The following is a 13,530-nucleotide window of genomic DNA, read 5'->3' on the forward strand; positions in this document are numbered from 1 at the left end:
CCTCCAGGCGCAAAATACAAATGTGGTTGAGTCAATCAGTTACAAAGGGAGGGAAAGTAAAGGGGTAAGTGCTATGCACATAAGTAGGATACTAGAGGAAAATCTTGGAAGGAGACTGGATTAGCATAAGAGAAATTGAAGGAAAATTTAGCACATTTGGAAAACCTTCCAAATCTTCATAGTTCTCAAGGAATATATTTTATACTCTAAAGGATCAAGATATAAAATCAAAGGGTGATTCTAGTGAATGGTTAACACAATATGAAAAGTAAAACCTTGACATTTTCTTATTTATATAGTTCTTATTTTTATATGAGCATGTAACAACACTGATATTTAAAAACATTTTTGTGTTTTTATGTGGTTACGTATTGTGCAAGCACAGAAAAGTCTTTCTCTCGGGGTTTGTGAAAGACAATTCTCCACAGTTCTCTTGGGTTTCTGTATAGCTTCTGAACAGTTGCCCTGGCTGACCTTTGCTCTAGACTATCTTTCAAGGATATTTGTACAGTGAACTGCCTTGGATGATAGAGAAAGTTTCTCCCCTGGAACCAAGAGATTTGATTACAGCGCTAGAAGACAGAGAGCTCTCTTTGGAACAAAGGGCAGGCATGCTTACTGTCCACCTTAAGCAATTTGGGTTCCCTAAGCTCTGGGTTCCTCTCACATAATGCCATTTATTGTATTTGCAGGTGTGATCTGGCATTCTTCATTTTGCTATGTGGCAATTAGACACAAGGAATCAGTGCAAAAATGCTGATAATTTGGCTTTTGTTATAGCTATGAGTAATAAGCTGTTCTTTTTTTTCTGACCTAGGAGTCTCACATCTTCCATCCATATCCATAAAGTTGTAACTCTCAGTGCATTCACAGTTCTTGATAAAGTTTAATTACTCATTAGAGTGTATATTAGCACTTTCTTTTGATGAATCAACAAAAAGCACATACCTTGTAGGGTAGTCTTTGTTTTCTTTTTCCTTTTTTATCATAGTTTATTCTTTTTTGCCTTGTATGATTTCCACTGAATTATATCTTTCATCCTGTCTTAATGGCAGAGAATTATTTATCCAAGTCACCATTTTATCACAAAAACCTTAGCTTGGGATAGTAGCACAGTTTAATCACATGTCAACTTGTCTTACCTATTTAGACTGTAATAGGCTTATAATCACTTTCGAGGCTAAAGTTGAGACCATGTGTACCACTCTGGCATATGATTTGTGTATCAGGTGTTCCATTAGAAATTTACTCATCACTTCAGATTTTCGAAGGAAAAAGTTGATTTTTTTTGCTTGCTCTTATTTCTCTAAACAAATTCAAATAACCTCTTCAAGAATTACCATGACAGGACTGAAAATTTAAAAGAAAGATGAAAAAGAAAGATCACTTGACAAAATTAAATAAATATTCTTTTTATCAGTACTTCCAATTGGCTGGCCCAAAAAAAAAAAGGAAAAAAAATGCCACTTTGGGGTAGGATAAATGCCTACTTAATATTTAATTATAGATAAGCCAACAATCTGTGTCTTATGCTAGTCTATATGAATTAACTGTTTCAGCACATAACAATGAATCTCAGGTGCTTAACAAATAAATCACAAATGTTGTTGTACTCTCATGCAATATTATTTGATGAGTAGGCTCAGACTCCAGGAGTCCTTCAGGGACCAAGGATCCATCATATGACTCTACTACATTCTAAGGTCTCCAGTGAAGTCTTCTACTTAAGACTGTCAACTCAGAGAAGATAAAGATTTAGAAGAGATCAGATCTGCTTTTCATCATTATGGCAGCAAGGGTTCCTTAGGAAGCTCTACTTGGGATGAAGATTTGTGTTTAGGAAGACCTGGGTGGGGGTAGTGCTCTGAAAATCAGATCTATGAAAGGAGCCTGACTGGTCAGAGAAGAAGCTGAGCTGTGATGTAGTTAAAACAAAGGCCTCAGTGGACCCACAGGGAGCTCTGGAGCTAGGGTGGTACCTCAGAGTTGTCCAGAACTTTGGGTATAGACCAGGCCTTTATGCTCCTAAGTTAATAATACACATTGGATAAAAATGTAACCCAAGAAGTCAGTGTAACCCTGTGGGTGGGGAGGAGCCCGGAAAGCATCTCTCTTCAGGCAAAAGCAATCACTGGGAGTGGGTATTTAGCTGTGAGTTGTCAGCACAGACAGTGACTAGAGGAATGAGTATTTCAGTCCTGAAAAGGGAGATCTGGGTGGCACAACATAGAGTCCACCACAGATATCTTATTTGGGAGTTGACTCATATTATCTATGCTAACATTACATTGGTGAGAACCAGTCAGATACCTTCAATAAGATCTGAGGAATTTAGGGAATGCTGTCTCGTGCAGTGCTGACCAAAGTAATTGTTCTATTAAGTCCTTGATACTTATTTAAGAATATAGAGCAACACATTACTGCCTTCATTGAGACAGTCTTTCTAGAGAAAAAATATTAGCTGAACTTACCTGTGTGCTTAGTGATGCAGTGACTTTATGTACTAGTCTTAGCTCCTTATGGTATCACAGATTAATAACAGTTTATGGAGTAACACCTTGTACAGGGCCCACACTTTGAGGAGCATGGGTCTAGCAGTGTGCAGGGGGAGGGGAGAAAATGCATAGATGGGATGAGCACGAAAGATCTCTACCATTGCCTGGGATTCCAGCCAGCCAGCTTCTGCCTGCACTGTTATGCTTTGTCTCCATCTTGATTTAGTTTCCCTACACGTCAACCCACTTTACAATCTGAGATCATTAGTTTTTTTTTTTATTTTTCCTTTTGTTGACATTACATTGAATTTCCCAGCTGTTGAGATGATGCTCTTGCTACTGCTTGTTTTCCTGATTCTCATAGCTCACAGAGAATGTTATAAACTTTGGCAAAAGGGCTTGTATTCTTTTTTTAAATTACTTAATGAATTTTATTACATTTATAGTTGTACAATGATCACCAATACCAAATTTTATAGCATTTCCATCCCAAACCCCCAGTGTATCCCCAGACCCCCCAACCTGTCTCATTTGGAAACCATAAGTTTTTCAAAGCCTGTGAGTCATTATCTATTTGGCAAAATTCATTGTGTCCTTTTTTTAGATTCCACATGTAAGTGTTTGATGTTGGTGTCTCACTGTCTGACTGACTTCACTTAGCATGATAATTTCTAGGTCCATCCATGTTGCTGCAAATGCCATTATTTCTTTCCTTTTAATGGCTGAATAATATTCCATCTTCTTGATCCACTCCTCTGTCAATGGACATTTAGGTTGCTTGCATGTCTTGGCTATTGTATACAGTGCTGCAATGAACATTGGATTACATGTATCTTTTTGAGTCATGGTTTTCTATAGATAGATGCCCAGGTGTGGGATTGCTGGATCAAGTGGTAATTCTATTTTTAGTTTTCTGAGGAATCTCCATATTGTTTTCCACAGTGGTTGCACCAATTTACATTCCCACCAACAGTGTAATAGGGTTCCCTTTTCTCCATACCCTCTCTAGCATTTATTGTTTGTAGACTTTTTGAAGATGGCCATTCTGGCTGGCGTAAGGTGCTACCTCATAGTGGTTTTGATTTGCATTTCTCTAATAATGAGTGATGCTGAACATCTTTTCATGTTTTTTTTGGCCATCTGTATGTCTTCTTTGGAGAACTGTCTGTTTAGATCTTCTGCAAAAGGGCTTATATTCTGAGCACTGGGACAATGATGTTGGGGGAACAGATATGATTTACGTGATTCTGGAAAATCATAAAAGGGAAATATATGTATAAAGATTTTGTTTTAAATTTTTATTCTTTTTAAAAGGACAATTGCTCCTTAGTCTGCTTTCTTGACTATTTTTGGAAAGGAATTTTATAAAGGTGACCGGGATTATCTCAGAAATTCAAATCAAAGTCAGCATGATTTTTCTGCATAAAATAGATTTATATATTTTAATTATTTGATATATTCTACCAAAAATAAAATTATATAGTAATTTGAACAATTTCAGAAAATATAAAGGAATAATTCAGGATTTGGATAAATAAATCATTTACAGAAGAAGTGACACTGAATGATGTAGGTGAATTCTACCAGGCAGACAGCAAATTTTCATATTATCAGTTTATATCAGTACAGAATAAAAAATTCTATGGTAGTCTAATGAGCTGTTATTTAACATAGTTGAGAAACTTTTGTGCACCAAATGATGACAAAATGGAAAGGATTTTGGTTTTATTTGTTTGTTTATTTGTTTTGCTTTTTAGGGCCACAGGTACAGCATATGGAAGTTCCCAAGCTAGGGGTGGAATCGGAGCTACAGCTGCCGGCCTACACCTTAGCCACAGCAATGTGGGATCTGAGCTGTGTCTATGACCCACAGCTGGTGGCAACACTGGAACCTTAACCTACTGAGCGAGGCCAGGGATCAAATCCATATTCTCACAGGTACTAGTTGGGTTTGTTACCACTGAGCCATAACAGAAACTCTGGGTCTAGGTTTTTAAGAGTCAGCCTGGGACAGTGGTGGCCCACTGTTAGGAAACAAACATTCACCTAGGTCCTATACTATGAGAAAAAAAGAAATACGTTTATTTTTAGTTACACTCAGGTAACCTCTGGCAAGGTCCTCTTAGCCTAGTACACACACTCATTCAGTGTATTTCATGGCAAGGTTTTCAGAAGTGTTAAATTTCTCTCAATTTTATTCCACACATTTTCATTTCTTAAATAAAAGTTGAACTTGACCTATCTGACTAAATGATTTCTTTTATGCTTTTTGCTACACTGGTGAATTGCATGATGAAATTGATGTCCATAAACCTATTCCTGTTGTGAAATAGTTTTTTTTTTATTTTTAAAAAAGAACAAAAGTCCTGCCATCATTTAGTTATGCCATTGCTAATAGCTGCTTATCACCCATCAGTTTTCTCTGTAGAAATGAATTCACTGAGGTAATTATGTTATGACTGTTGCTAAAGACTGGACATTTAGAAATGACATTTTAACCTAAAGCGGAACAGCTTCTTTCAGAAAAAATCTAAAACAAAAATTGTAAATGTGTTTTGATTCACTTAAGGTTGGGGTACTTGGCTCTGATCAAATCTGATGAATTTCAAAAGCATCAGATTTTCAAACATAAATTCAGAATGTAATCACACATTTTTACAACTCGTCATTCAAAAAATGCCATGAAAATAACAACCCTTCTGTTGACAATCAACTCACTACCAGTCAATGGAAAAAGAGCAGTCTCATAATTGACTGTATCAATTTAGATTAAAAATTTCTCAAAATTGATTCAGATGACCATACCAATAAAATCAATGTATCTTTTTCAGTTTCAGGATGACTTTATACCCTTAAATATTATTGAGGAGACCAAAGAGATTTTGTTCATGTAGGTTATATCTATTATATCTATCGCTATTTAATGTATGAGAAATTAAAACAGAGAAGTTTTAAAACTGAGTTGCATTTCAACAGATTTTCAGATAACTGTGGATATTTGTCTTTGATACCACACTAAATTTGAACAAGCAGTAGTTTCCTAAAGATTAATTTCAATGTGAAATCTGAAACCATATCAGTGAACTGTTAAAGTATATTGGTTTACCTTGCACTTCAAATAGATCTTATAGCCATGTGAGATTTTTGAAACAACAAGGCATTGGTAATTTTGGAAAAATATAGATTTCCTGAGTTATACAGAGCTTCCATATGTCAAATTTCATCATCAATATCAAAAAATTACATTTGTTTAATATTAGTGCCCATCCCAACAAGTCTTTTTTTAAGAAGGTTATTTAATTAAATTAATTAATTTTGCTGTGCCCTGAGCATGTGGAAGATCATGGATCAGGGATGGAAGACATGCCTCAGCAGTGACCCAAGCCACAGCAGTGACAGTGGCAGATCCTTACCTCCTAAGCTACCAGGGAACTTCCTCCTTAAGAAGTCCTTTGGGACTGGGAAGCTATCAAACTTATGGTATAGAAGCAATTTTCCCAAATGTTTAATATTGATTCAATGTTCTAATTTTATCATTGTTAATGTTTTCCTTGAAGTGATTGGCTCATTCCATTCATTTTCAAGAAAGCTAACTACCAAATACTAAAATTGGAATAGTCATAATTTGTAAGTCATTCATTCTTTATAAAAACAGTGTCCCATTATATAAGGCTAACTTGGAGCACTTGTTGATGTCCTCTAGGTTTCTCTGTGGCAAATTTACTATTCCTCCTACTCCCGTAATTACTAATTAGCTTGGGATCTATTTTGAGACTGCCATGGGGATATCCTGTTTCTTATCAAATACGCACTTCTTACCTTTACTCCTTAAACACTTGTTTTCTTAACTTAGTCTAGGTTTCACCTACTCTCACCTTGCATGCCTCCCTCTCTGCAGGCTGCTTTCTTTCTAAGATTATCTGCGACCTCCTTCTTGCCAAATCAGGGGGATCTGTTAACTTCATTTGTGTTAACCTCCTGACAAGTCTTGACACTATTGACTTTCTAATCCTTGAAACTCTTTATTCAGTTGTTTATCCAATGTTCACCTTTTTTTGTTCTTATTTTTTGCCATTTCTTTATGGGGGTTATTTCCAAATGCTTCACTGTGAGTTCTTCTCTTAATAGGTTTGCCTCCTCTGATTATTTTAGCTTCAGTTTACCCAGGTATAAAAATCCATGGTGGATCAGTGGAGCAGTAGCAGAGAATAAGGAAAACCATGTGGTTGCTAAAAAGAGAGTCTTTGGGGAGAGATGTCCTGCCTTTGAATCCTGGTTCTTCAAGGATTGAAGCAGTCTTGATATTCAACTTAAATTTGTGAAGTCTTAGTTATTTAGATTCTTCGTGGTATCCTTGTTCTATATCATGGTCTTGGAGATATGAAAAAGAGCCATTTTCAATCACATGTATACAATCACATATATTTTCTACTGAAAATAAGAGGAAACAGAATATCAGTGAAATAAAGAGAAAAATGAATGTGCTTGTACGTGTCCTTGAAAGTCCTTCGGTCTTCCATTGACCTCTAAATCTCCCTGCTTATCTGTTCTGGGGTATTCCTTCCTTATGCTACCTGGTTAAACTCAGTTCCTCTCACTTTATGATACAAAGCAGATTAAAGCCCCGCCCCTTCTGTCCAGAAACTGCTTTTGCTTGTGTAAACATTCCAATGTTCCCTGCAGAACAGTGCACCCAAACTCCACCATTCAATGGCACAGAACAGGCAGAGGTGTAGATATTTTCATCTTTCCCTACTCTTGCCTCATTAGTCTCTAATTACAGAGATTTACCCACCCACTCCTGCCTCTAATGTGAACCATGTGACACCTTTTGAAAAAAGAGTCACCGTCATACTTTTGCATACCATTTTGGGGGGCATACTCAATTTTTTATTTTTTGCTTTTTAGGGCAGGAGGCATGGCATATGGAAGTTCCCAGGCTATGGGTCAAATTGGAGCTTCAGCTGCCAGCCTAGGCCAAAGCCACAGCAATGCAGGATCCGAGTCATATCTACAACCTACATCACAGCTCACAGCAACACTGGATCCTTAACCCACTGATCAAGGCCAGGGATTGAACTTAGATCTCATGGATACCAGTCGGGTTCATTAACCGCTGAGCCACTGTGGGAATTCCACAAATATATGTTTCTATGAAGAACCTTAGGAAATATCAACTATTTTTATCTCTAGGCTATGTGACAATTGGTTTTTATTCTTTATGCTTTAAAAAAATTGTCTGAAAATTTTGCAGTGAATACATGTTGCTTTTATAATCAAAAATAAAAAATAAGAAAATGTTCCTCAGTTCTCACCTCTCATCTCACCTTCAGTTCTGTATTTCCAACAGACTATAAGATGTCCCCGCCAGGCTGATTGGAATTCATAAACATGTCTGTTCTCTCAAATTAGCTTTCTTTATCATCTACTCCATTAAGCCTCACCTTTATTTCTCCTATTGTAAAAGGTCCTGAGCTCAGTGTTGGGCCAATCTGTGAAATCTTCTATTTTCCTTAAGTGTTTCAATAATAAGTAACAAGAGAGGCATCGTGAGATTGAGAAAAATTAGTGTGAATTTGGAATTAAAAAACTCTTCTAGGCTCCAAGTGAGGCAACACATATGAATTCTGTTCCAATGAGTGCTGTGAATCGTGTACCGGTATATATTAATTTTATTTCCAAGAGCTTTGAAACTCTTCAAAAGCTTTGCTTAAAGTATTAAATTTGGGGAAGTAGGGCCTAAAATAGCTGGAAGAGAAGACATTCATGAAAAGCTAAAATTAACAAGACACATCTATGCTTGTGGTAGGCAACTTCTGACATGGCCCACAGTGAATGCCAGCTCCTGGTACTCAGCTCTTTCTCATGTCATGTAATCCCCTCCCCTTGACGGTGGGCTGGACCTAAGGACTCACTTCTGCAAATAGAATATGCCGAAAGTGACATACATATGTCATTTTTGAGATTAGGTCACCAAAAGACTATGGCCTCTCTCTCAGTCATGTTGTGAACACTCCTATGGGTTCACTCCTACGTGAACACTCCATCGGCAAGGAGCTGATGTCTCTGACTAATGGTCAGTGAGGGTCACATGAATAAGCTTAAAAACAGATCCTCTCTGAATGGAGCCTTGGCATGACTGAACCCCTAGTCAATACTTTGATTGCAGCCTTTTAAAAAGCCCAGGGCCAGAGAACTCAGATGGGTCATATTGAGATTCCTCATCCACAGAAACTATGAGATGATAAAGGTTTATTGTTAAAAGCTGCTAAATTTTGGTTAATTTCTTACACAACTGTAGATAGCTGATATAGCCTTTTGAAAGACAACCTTTAAATATAATATCTAAAATACATGTTAAATATTTCACACTTATTGTAGCTTGCAACTGAAAAAATTATTCAATAATTCTGAATTGGTATGTAGTATTCCCCATATGCATTTGTTGGGGTAGTCTACAGGTTTATGACTTTTATATATATTACTATGTGGTAATATCAACATCATGATATGTCCTAACTTCCTTAATGGCTAAGAGTGCATCCGAAGGCTTGAGTCAAATCCCAGTGGCCTTGCACAAGCTGCTCAGTGTCTCTGTAAAACTGAGAGAAGAATAATGCATAGATTTGTCATGAGGATTTAATAAAGTCAAACAGGTGAACTGTCTTAATAGAGCCAGGCACACAGTAAAAACTCAACAAATGTTAATGTACTTTTATTTTTCATTGTTCCTCTATTGTGTGTTTTAGTTGCATCCAACTAGTGCTGACCGCTTGTCACTGATGTCAGTTACTTGGTTGCCTCTGGATTTCCTGTGGTATGTTTTGTTATACTGTCTTGTTGAAACACTGCAAATCTGTATCCAATGCCCAGTGCTTCCCACTTCTGTGAATGGCAGCAGTACACAAAGATTAGACCAGCTTGAGAGAGATCTGACTTCAAATTCAGCTCTTCCATTTACTAGCTTTGTACTGTCAGACAAATCACTCACTTTTCAGTGTCTTAGTTTCCTAGTCTAAAAATGGGGCTCCTGGTAATTATCTTTTAGGGTTTTTGAAAGCATTAGAGAAAATGTTTGCTAAAATAATGTAGATTGAGCCTCTGGCATATGGTAGGTACTCAATGGGAGTTATTACCTTCCAGATGTGCCTAAACCCTCCAGATGCTACATCTTTTCCTCTAGATTAGTTAGGCTCCTACCCAGTGCCTTCAGCTGGGACTCCTCTTTCTCCACGTGGTAGTCACCATGAGGAGTAAAGAAAGGGTATATTTATTTTAAAATGGTTAATTACCTTTTCAAGTGGTTATGGTAGACCAGATGTCTTCATGTTAAAAATAATCATTCTTCAAATGATGTCAAGGATAGAATTTGCAGAGTCTGTTATATGGTTCATAACATGTTCATTGAGATCATCTGAGGATATTTTTGATGATACACTGCCCAGGCCCCTAACAACAAAGATTCTGATTCAGAAGGTATGGAATGGCATTTGTACTTAAAACACACATACACACGCACAACAAAACATTTAAGCAAGACAGAGTAAATCAATTCGCCAATCCTAATCTGAATTAGATGAATAAGACTAATGATGGGTCTGAAATCTTTCTCAGCAACAGCTGCATTTGAGAGTGTTCTGTTCTCCCCAGAGAACGTTTGAACATGCAACACAAAATATTGCTTATTGCTTTTTATTTTATTTTTTGTTTTTACTTTTCATTTCATGGCCACACCCATGGCATATGGAATTTCCTGGGCCAGGGGTTGAATCTGAGACCCAGCTGCGACCTACACTGCAGTTCAAAGCCAGATCTTTTAACCCACTGTGCAGGGATTGAGCCTGTGCCTCTGCAGCTATCTGAGCCACTGCAGTTGGATTCTTAACTCGCCGCACCACAGCAGTAACTCCAGCTTATTGCTTTTTAAATCAGAAAACAATTCTAATATTTTATTAACAAATAAACTTTCAGGAGAGCAAGAGTAGCTAATAAAGCCAAACATAAACCTTAAATACTGATTATGACAGAAAATCTGATAGTTTAAATTGTACTGACTGGCAATACATTCACTTTAGTGAAGTCTAATTGTTCTCAAGCTTGAGGGAGAATCTCCTGGAAGCTTGGTAAAACAAGCCCGACTCCCAGAGTTTTTGATTTACTAACTCTGGGGTTGGGCCCCAAAATTTGCACTTCCCAGGTGCTGCTGATGCTGCTAGTCCAGGGACTATATTTTGAGAAGGACTACCACAGACAAAACCTGAGGATAATTTCCCATTGGAGGATGGTGATAAAGCCCACCCCCATGTCAAGAACACAGAGGTCTACTGACAGTCTTCAGAGACAATCTGATTTTGACCCAGTCATATTTTGTAAAATGTTCAGTATTTTCTCTTTTTACTAAAAGTGAAAATTTCAGTTCTTTCTCTTCTTGTCTAAATACGTCTTAAATAAATGTTTTTGTATACTTGAAGCAGTTTTTATTGTGCAATGCAGATGATTTAAAGACTCAATCATTTTCCAAGCTATATTGGTCTCCCTGTGCTGTGTTGAACACTTGAGGCTACATAAGATGCCTGCTGCTGCATTGAGGCTTATGGTCACTAAGATTTCACCATCCTCTTTGAGGCCACTGCCTGAAGAAAAGACGAATCAACCTACAGGTGTGTAAGCAAGCACAGAAAAACTCATTTCTCTCGATAATCAAATGTTGAAGGTTTTCTATCCCAAAGCCTTGTTGTCACTCAGAGTTCTCTTGCTGACCATCTGATAGTTTGATAAAAGATTAATTACTAATTGATAAATTAACGAAATCAGCAAATTGGTTGGTTCTTAGAGGGATTGTTTCACTGTAAATAAGCCATACTACATCTTCTTGGTTGAGTTATGTTCTCTCAAGAGATGTTGAAGTCCTAACCCTCACTACCTCATTTGGAACTAGGGTCTTTGCAGATGGTCAGGTTAAGATGAGGTCATTATGGTGAGTTCTGATGTAACACGACTGATGTCAATATTCAAGAGGAAAATGGACACAAAGGCACATGCATACATAGGGAAAACACCATGTGAAGTCAGAGACAGAGATTGGAGTGTTGGGTCTACTAGTTAAGGAATGCTGAAGATTACCAGAAAACACCAGAGACCAGCAGAGAGGCATGGAACAAACCAACCCTGTCAACCAAACCTTGACCTTGGACTTTTGGTTTCAAGAACTGTGAGAAAATAACTTTATGTTTAAACCACTTAGTTTGTAGCATCTTGTGGTAGCCATAGAAGCTAATATATCATCTATTTGTGAAAACAATATTACTGTAACCACTGCTATTGTCATATTTTCACTTTATAAAAAATTTCTAAATTTCTCTCCTCTGACTAGGTTTTTTTGCTGTTTTTTTTTTTTTTTTTTTTTTTTTTTTTTTTTTTTTTGCTATTAACTGTTAGGGAAAACAAAATGTATAAATGTGATTTTTTTTTTTTTTGGTCTTTTGTCTGTTTTAGGGTCTCACCCATGGCATATAGAGGTTCCCAGGCTAGGAGTTGAATCAGAGCTGTAGCTGCCGGCCACAGCCACAGCCACAGCAATGCCAGATCCGAGCCAAATCTGAGACTTACATCACAGCTCACAGCAAAGCCGGATATTTAACCCACTGAGCAAGGCCAGGGATTGAACCCGCAAACTCATGGTTCTTAGTCAGATTCGTTAACAACTGAGCCATGACCAGAACTCCCATAAATGTGATTTTTTCTCTGTTCTCTGCTTGGAGGAAAAGTATTCTGAGTATATTTTTATTACTGCATTTATTTTTTTTTCCCATAGGCATTTTAGAACACTGCTTACTCATGCTTTCGCCTAAAACTCACTTGTCATCATATATAGGCAGATTCAAATTTTACAGATCTTTCTCCTCAGATCAAAAGGCACTTTTAAAAAAATCAGGAAGGCATTTAATTTGTTTTCCAAATGGTGAAGTGATTGTTCCAAACCACTTAAAGTTTAATTTGTAGTCCCCTAGAAGAGGTGGTAAAAGGTAACAAATTTTATCTTCGGTAGGTTAATCAAGGAAAGAGAGAAAATTTTTTGGTTTTGTTTTATAATTTAATATTTAAAGGAAGGAAAGTCAGAAAAAGAAAAAAAGAGATGAATTTCATCAAATGAAAATGTCAGACATGCTTCTGTATCTTACCCACCAAGATTTGTCCCTTGTTCTCTCTCATTCACTCCCTCATTTTCCCCCAGTCTGACACTCTAATTGCACCAAGACCTAAAAATTATAGTGAAGACAATCTTTTTTTTTTTTTTTTTTTTTTTTTTTTTTTTTTTTTTTTGGAATTCAAACATTTCATTTTATTTTTTTTTTTTTAATTTTATTTTTTTATTTTCCCACTGTACAGCAAGGGGGTCAGGTTATCCTTACATGTATACATTACAATTACAGTTTTTCCCCCACCATTTCTTCTGTTGCAACATGAGTATCTAGACATAGTTCTCAATGCTATTCAGCGGGATCTCCTTATAAATCTATTCTAGGTTGTGACTGATAAGCCCAAGCTCCCGATCCCTCCCACTCCCTCCCCCTCCCATCAGGCAACCACAAGTCTCTTCTCCAAGTCCATGATTTTCTTTTCTGAGGAGATGTTCATTTGTGCTGGATATTAGATTCCAGTTATAAGTGATATCATATGGTATTTGTCTTTGTCTTTCTGGCTCATTTCACTCAGTATGAGATTCTCTAGTTCCATCCATGTTGCTGCAAATGGCATGATGTCATCCTTTTTTATGGCTGAGTAGTATTCCATCGTGTATATATACCACCTCTTCCGAATCCAATCCTCTGTCGATGGACATTTGGATTGTTTCCATGTCCTGGCTACTGTGAATAGTGTTGCAATGAACATGCGGGTGCATGTGTCTCTTTTAAGTAGAGCTTTGTCCGGATAGATGCCCAGGAGTGGGATTGCAGGGTCATATGGAAGGTCTATGTATAGATTCCTAAGGTATCTCCAAACTGTTCTCCATAGTGGCTGTACCAGTTTACAT

This window comes from Sus scrofa, chromosome 15 (assembly GCF_054392235.1).
Source record: "Sus scrofa isolate SSC_HxYL_T2T_F1_AM1 chromosome 15, Sscrofa_HxYL_maternal_Yorkshire_Landrace_v2.0, whole genome shotgun sequence".
NCBI classification, from domain to species: domain Eukaryota; kingdom Metazoa; phylum Chordata; class Mammalia; order Artiodactyla; family Suidae; genus Sus; species Sus scrofa.